Consider the following 8,236-nt stretch of genomic DNA (forward strand, 5'->3'; position numbering starts at 1 on the left):
CGACGGACAGAAGTGGGCAAGGCCCCCCAAGATGAGGGGGGGAGGGACGGTGACACGAGCCAGTACTGCGAGTACCACGGCCACACCGGCCATAAGACCGACAACTGTCGGCACCTAAGGGACGCCATCGAGGAGCTAATCCGAAAGGGGAGCCTCAGCAAGTATGTAGCTGAAGACCCAGGAGCAAGCTCCGACGGGGCGGATAGAAAATCCGTTTTTCAACGGATGGGAGTAATCCAGTGATGCCCATCGGGCCCTGACACTAATGTACGTCTCAGACCGGGGGGGAAGCACAAAAGAGCCCATCCTTACGGCAGGAGGGCAAACCGATGAATACCGGCTGACAGACATGGAGGGTGTTCCTCTAATGAGCCATTGGAACACGGACAATCTAAGGAAATACTTCGTATAGCGGCGGAGGTGTCCAAGACCGTTGTGGGCACCCCAACGCATGATTATACCTTATGAAAAATGATCCAAGTTTTCCATCAAAGTACTTGTCCCCTCCATAAGTCACGCCAGAGTAGACGTCGCGGCCAGCGCCGGGCAGTCACTACCGAAGAAAAAAAGCGTATTAAGCACTGTTGAGACGCAAATTTGACTGCCCCGGCCAATCCGGGAGTGGCAGAGGAAGCGATCAATATGTCTACAGATACGGAAAGCAGTCGAAACGTAAACTCAGTTGCCTCGGCCAGAGCCGGGAGTGACGAGGGAAACGCGACTTGCCAACAGCAGTTGTTACTCGCCACAACGACCAGCATGCTTAGGAACGTATAAGTACGGTTGAGAAACGCAAATCGGACGCCTCGGCCAGACCGAGAGTGAAAGAGGAAGCGATCAACACGTCTACAGATACGAACGCTGTCGCGCCGTTACCCCGATTACCTCGGCCAGACCGAGAGTGACGGGGACACAACGACCGATACGCTAACATGTTCACAACGGTGGTTGGGATAGCAAATCTGACCGCCTCGGCTAAGACCGTGCGCGGAGAAGGAAGTGACCAACATGCCAACATGTTGAAAAAACGTTAAGTACAGTTGAGATACGCATTCTAACTCCCTCGGCCAAGCCGAAGGTAAAAACGAAAAGAAAAAAAAAGCGCTCAACTAATAACGTAAGAAGACAACTCAGATGAGAATGAGATAAAGACCTCGGCCGAGCCGGAGGCAAAATAAACAAACTCTTATTGAAATGTTTACAGGTAATACAAGAAAGAAGACGACGGTCGTCCTCATAGGGATAGCCTAAACACAACCTACCAATGTTTGAACAAAAAAAAAAGAACAACAAAAGGTTACAGACATAAGATTTGAAGCGCCAAAAGCTTGGCAGGGAGGAAAGGCTCAATAATTGGCCCCCGAACAGCTGAAGCTATCCGAAACGCCGGGTGAATCTGGTAACGACCGCCCGTCTCCCTATGCCTGTTTCTGCTCGCCACCGGCAGTAGTGGCAGCATCAGTAGGCGGCCCAAAAGCCAACTTGGCAGCTTCATCTGCCTTAGTCCTCTCAGCTTCCTCCCTGACCTCCTTCACCTTAGCATCCCGGTCCGCCTTCTCCGCGGCCTTCGCCGCCTCTGCCTCCTCCGCGGCCTTTTTCTCCGCAGCAGCCGCCTTCTCATCAAGAAGCCGGTCAAAATCTTGCCACGGGAATTTACCTTCGGGAAAGAGCTCTTTGATCACGTCCCTGGTAGCATCTTCAGCCTGGTCCCGGTACTGGGCACACATGCCGGGGATGACAACGGTTTGGAGCGTCTCAATGTCCTTCTCCCTCTGAGCAAGGACAACCTTAGTGTTCCTGTGCTCCTTCGCCTCGACGCCATGCAGGGACTTCCATTCTTCCCTATGCTCAACCATGGCCTTATAGCCGACCTCAAGCTTGTCCTTTTCCTCCCGCAGCTTAGCGGCATCAGACTCAGCCTTGGCTCTCTCAGCCAAGATCGCCTTCTCAGCATCCTCCCTAAGCTTCCGCTCATCGAGGAGGTCCAGCTTCGCCTTCCCGGCCACCTTCTTAGTAGCGGCAAGCTCAAGCCTAAGCCGTTCCAGCTTAGGAGCGGATTGAGCCACAACCTTTTCTTGCTCTATAATGTGAGCACCGGCTAGCTCAGTCCACTTCGCCAGCCTCTTGGACAACCTTGCGTCTTCCGCCACAAGCTGAGCAGGGGAAACCTTCTGGGATGAAGAGTCAACGGTGACGTTTTGATCGCCCGCCTGCACAGGTTTCTTCCCCACTTGCTGTTCAGTGAGAGCGACGGCCGACGACGGTTGATCTACAAAAAACTCAGACAAAGCATCCATGTCAACGTTCATTGACATGTCAGAGAGCTTATCATCAGGAATGCCTAAAGAACCACCTAAATCCGAGCCACGGATTAGATCCGTACCAGTCTGGACCTTCTTGAATGAAGGGCCGGCTGAGTCCTTCTTTCCCCCTGCCTCGGTGACGGTGGTAGCAGGCATTGGTTCTTTTCTCTTCTTTGAAGGAGGAGGACCCTTCGCAACGGTGACCTCCTCATCGGTAATATCGACGACCACCACCTGCTCCCTTTGGACTTCGGGGACCGAAGATTGGGCTGGAGTTGACGTCGTGGCCGCCGTAGTAATTGTCTTCGGTGTTCGGCGCGGCACACGTCCGCCAATCTTCGCCTGAGCCGCCGCCACATCCAGTGCCTTCAACTGCTGCTCCATAAGTTCGTTGGGGGCCGGTCTACGATAACGCGGCTCGACCTTAGGATGCCGCTCAACAACTCTCCCGTTCTTGTCAAGTCCCAACCTCTTAAGGATGGAGGCGGAGAGTTCCGGGCCAAATCGGTCTGCAAAAGAAACGAAGCAAGAGTTAAACAAAAGAAGTAAAACCAAAGTTCAAATACAGAAACATAAAAGCAAAGGTGGGCCTCACACCGACCCTACTCACCCTGGTTGAGGGCCGGTATGAGGCCGACGCGGCAAAGCGGCTCGTCCTGAAGAACGATCTGCGTCGGGGGCATCCATCCCTTCGGCGTACCATCCTTCTCAGCCTCAAACAGCCTCATTGCCCGCTTCTCGTCCTCCTGAAGATAGACCTTCGCGGCGTCCATCTTAATTTTATTACGGGAGACGTATTTTACATACTCTCCCCTATTCTCGCACCGCAAGTTGACGCGGCTCTGGAATGACCGGGGCAGTGGGTAATCCTCCGGCACCTCGACGTACACCCACCGCCCCTTCCAGTCCTTGCAAGACGACAACTTGGAAACGGTAACGTAACCCGGCTCCGTCTGCACACTGTACCACCCTGGGCCGCCTAGGGTACTCTGCCGCAGATGATGAAGCCGACGGAACAGGTTAACCGTTGGGGTCTCCCCCTTAAAGAGACAGAGCCATACGAAGCTCACAATCGTCCTGATGGCCAACGGATGCAGTTGCGCCACGACGACGTTCATAGCTTTGATTATGGCAGCAACGTGTACATTCAGAGGAAACCGGAGCCCATACTCCAGGTGTCGATGTACACGCGATACTGACCCTCGGGAGGGCAACAGACCGCCTGACCATCCTCAGGGATAACAATTTTATACCCCCTGCCGAAGGAGTAATGATCTTCAAAGAGGTCAGGGCCGGAGCAACTAGCGAACTTATTCGTCCAAGCACGATCAGAATTGATCGAGCAGGCGTCGCCGTGAAACAAGAATTGCGGCCTCTTCGAACCAGATGGGGTCGCCTCATCATCATTATCATCATCAGCATCTTCATCAGAAAAACCCTCGAGATATTTCTCATCCACTTCAGGAGACGGCGACTTCGGACCCCCAAACCCTATCGGGCTGGCAACCAGTGGCTCCTCCTCATAAGGATGCGACGGTTCGCCCCCCGGCACAGAGGTACTGGGTCCGGCATTAGTAGAAGACATGGTGACAACAAATAATTAACAAGTAAAAAAGTTGAAAAATTTGCTTGTTTACCTTGGGAATAAGTGTTACGCCGGGTAACGCTTTGAAGACTAGAGAGAAATTTCTTCGAAAAACTAAGAGAGAGGAAATTTTTTGAAAGAATGAAGACTGTGCGGAAAATTGAGGGGCACACTGCTCTATTTATAGATACAAAGCCCATTCAATTGACCAATCCGGGCAAAGCCCATGAAGATGAAGCGTCCACCAACCGACACCAGGACACGTGTCACGCATGCAGCCACGGAATGTCAATCGACACAACAGTTACCAAACTTCTTTGACACGCTCCTTGGTATGTACTTGGAAACCGGCAAGCTGATCAACCAAGCTTTGCAGCACCGGCCGGGGGCAATCAAAAGCAGCCGGCACTCTCAAACCTTGGTCTCGGCCAGCGCCGTTTCCTTTTCCACATTAGATGTCCATTACTCAACCATGTGGAAGGGGGATATGGTACGGCCTGAACAGAACCAAGGGAACAGAGTCAAGCCGAAGAAGAAGAAGCCGATGGAGAAGTTCAACATGCGCAGAATATACGCTCAACACTCATCGAAGGTCCATACCACGGCATAGACTACGCTGGGGGCAAATTGATGGGGCATATTCTGCACCCGCTGACCGAGTCAACATATTGAGCAAGGTCAAAGCCAAAAGACAGCAAGTCAACATATTAGAACCCTAACCGAGCGCAAACTGTCGGCTGTCACTGTCACTTGGGTCTCGGCTAGGCAACCAGCCGGTAGGGAGACATATCCGCGTACTCATATCCAAGACCCCTCGGCATGGAGTCAACCAGGCCAGCCGGCCTGCCATGAGTCCCTCGGCCGAGGGTAGAACAGTCTTTTCCACCTGCTCTGCCACTTGGCCACTTGGCCACTACGTGACAAAAGGTAAAAGTCTATAAATACTCCACTTCTCTCTACGAGAAAAGGATCCGAAATATAACCTAAACATCTCATAATCTGGTATAAACTCCCTTATCTCTCTACAATATACTTTACCAAGTAACACACAACTTAATCCCTTTAAGTTTACTGACTTGAGCGTCGGAGTGAGTACGCTCGGTACCAAGCTGAGCCCTCAGTTTGTTCATCTTTTACAGGAGAGACCGAAAGGAAGAGTCAAGCTACGACATCATTCAACAAGCTCACGTGGTAACAACACTGCTCCGAAATTAAACCCGGAACAAGAATACTCACTATTATTCACATAATTAATTCGTAAACGGTAAATTTTTAGCAAAACAATTTGGCGCCCACCGTGGGGCATAAGGATCATTTTCTATAGCCAAATCTCGCAAGACCTAACCAGCCGTCATCATGTCCGGAACCAGCCAGAATCCATCCAGCAGCCAGAGCATGTCAGCCCTTTCCTCTGGAGCAGGACCTTCTCCTGCGTCTGCAGGATTAGTGAGCGCTCCTCCAGCATCCAGCCAGATGGTTTCCGTCAGCATGTCACCCAGAACCATGTTTTCGCCTCTGCCTCTAAAACTGCCGCAGGTACCCAAGGAATCAGGCGCGCCCAGCCAGCCCAGATCTAGCAGGGAAAGCAGCCCCAGCGGAGGTGAAGCTGCGTCCAGAGCCCCGACCCATGAGGGATCAGGTGCAGAAGTTTTCAGAAGCATAAGACCTCCAGTGCTTGACCCGATGCAGGTGATGATTCAGGGGATGGATACTCTGCGTCAGGCCGTTGAGGATCTGAGGAAAGACAACCAGAACCTGATTGCTCAGATCGTGACAGCAGTTCAGCCCAAACCAGCATCAGCACCCGAGGCTCTGAACCTGATCAGCGGTGGAGGAACAAATAGATCAATTCCGTCAGAACTAGTCACCAGACTAGACCTTGCAGGAGTAGCATCCAGTGAACCAATTGAGCCCAGCGGATTGGGATGTCTATCATTTGACAACCCACCCAGCCTGCAGCAGACATCAGGTAATGCTTTGTTTAACACCCCGTCAGGATCTGACTATCCACCTTTTGCAGGTACCCCCGCCCACCAGACATCAGGATGGCAATCAGGACCTGTCGTCAATACAGCAGCCCCATCCTGCAACCAGTTCACCAGTGGAGCCTGGATCGGAAGCCTACAGTAGACACCAGGATGGCAGCCTGGATCCATAATCAGCGCAACACCAGTGACCAGTCACCCAGCGTCTGGCCAATTTTCTGGAGTGCCCTGGCTAGGAGGTACACCTGCTGGTCCCTTCCCGCCTGTTTCTAACCCCCTTGCAGGAGTAGGTAGTTCGCTGGAGCAGCAGTACCAGGAGCTGAGAGACCTGATGTACAGGATATCAGGCGTAGCACGTCCATTAGAGAAAGCGGCACGCGATAGCTATGCAAACTCACCTTTCGTGGGCGACATAGCCCTCGTCGGCGTTCCTAAAAGATGTGTACCACCAGCCATGACGCTCTACGACGGAACCACAGATCCACTTGATCACGTCAACCACTACAAGCAAAAAATGATGGTGATAACCGCGACCGGGCCCTTAAAGGAAGCTTGTATGTGCAAAGGATTTGGATCGACCTTGTCTGAAGTAGCCATGTAGTGGTTCGTCGAACTGACCAATAAAAGTATAGCCAACTTCGTCGACCTAGTTAATGCATTCAACCAACAGTTCGCCAGCAGCAGAAAGCCAGAGAAGCAGACCAGTGACCTCTACCGGATAGTGCAAGGGTTTGAGGAGTCTACTCGTGATTACTTGAACAGGTTCAACAAAGAGAAAGTGGCAATTCCGAGGTGCGATTTAGCAACCGCTATACAAGCCTTCCGCCGAGGACTGCACCAGGATTCAGAGCTATACAAAGACGTGACCTTGCATCCGTGCACTACCTTTGAGGAGGTACAATCAAAGGCGATTGCTGTCATGAGGTTAGAGGAAGACTTTGCACCCATAAGAGGCACTTACGATTCAGAACCAGTATCCAGAAAAGCCCCGGTAGAAAAGAGGAGCGAAAGATCAGGACCCTACAGCAGAAGCGAGAATAAGGTGTCTGGAAGCACAGAAGGGAAGGACGACGCATACCTACCCCTAGAGGAAGACTCAAAGATTCGAGTGGATAGAGGAGCACGAGAAAGCATTTAAGGAATTGAAACATTATCTCAGCACTTCGCCACTCCTGTCGAAACCAGAGTCAGGGGAGCCACTATTCCTGTATATGTCAGTCACAGAAGCAGCAGCAAGTGCAGTGCTAGTACGAGAGCAGCAGGGGTCACAACATCCAGTACACTACGTCATTAAGTCGCTGCTTCCTGCAGGGACCAGACCCAGGCAGAGCAGGACATTCTGAATCTAGAGGAAGACAAAGGAGAACAAGTGTGGGAGCTACATGTGGACGAAGCCTCCAACGCAAGAGGAGCAGGAGTAGGATTGGTCCTCAAATCACCCCAGGGAGATCTCATAGTCCAGGCTATACGATGTGAATTCAAGGCCACAAACAACGAAACAGAATATGAGGCCTTGATCCTGGGTCTGAAGCTAGCTCTGGATCTGAAAATCAGACACCTCCAGGATGATGGCATACCTAGATATAGCAAAGGATTTAACCCTCAGATTTGCCAAGTTCAACATCAAACAAATCCCCAGAGACCAGAACGCAAAAGCAGATGTGCTAGCCACCTTGGGGGCAACCTTCAAAGCAGGAGACATCTCCACAATACCAATTGTCCACGTGCTGGAGCCAGCGATACTAAAACCTAAGCAGGAAGCAGGAGTGTTGTGCAGCCCCAGAAGTGAAGAAGATACTCCAGACTGGAGGAAACCGTACCTGAACTGGCTGCAGAATGACACCTTGCCAACAGATAAAAAGGAGGAAATCCCTCGTTGGACCCTACCTTAGATGCCTGGATCGGGAAGAGTCTCAGGCTGTTTTGCATGCTCTCCACAGTGGAGAATGTGGAAACCATGCAGGGGGCAGGAGCATGTCCAATAAAGTACTGAGGTAGAGATACTTTGAGCCCACAGTGCGCAAAGATGCTGTAAAATTTGCATAAAGGTACGACGCCTGTCAGAGGCACGCACATGTCACCACCAAAGATGGTCAAGAATCGGGTACTCAACCTACGGATCTGCTCGGCCCGGGTTCTAGATTTTGCTTTGAAAATTCTCCGCTCTCGAATATTTTTATAGTTCGAAAACTTTTTGCATCTATTCGAATTTAACATTTTCTCGGTTTCGAAAATTTTTCGCATATATTCGAGTTCAACATTTTTCGGTTCGAAAATTTTCTGCATATATTTTAAGTTCAACATTTTCTGGTTCTGAAAATTTCCTGCACGTATTCCAATCTCAACATTTTCTGATCTGAAAA

The sequence above is a fragment of the Silene latifolia genome, chromosome 1 (assembly GCF_048544455.1).
Source record: "Silene latifolia isolate original U9 population chromosome 1, ASM4854445v1, whole genome shotgun sequence".
Taxonomy (NCBI): domain Eukaryota; kingdom Viridiplantae; phylum Streptophyta; class Magnoliopsida; order Caryophyllales; family Caryophyllaceae; genus Silene; species Silene latifolia.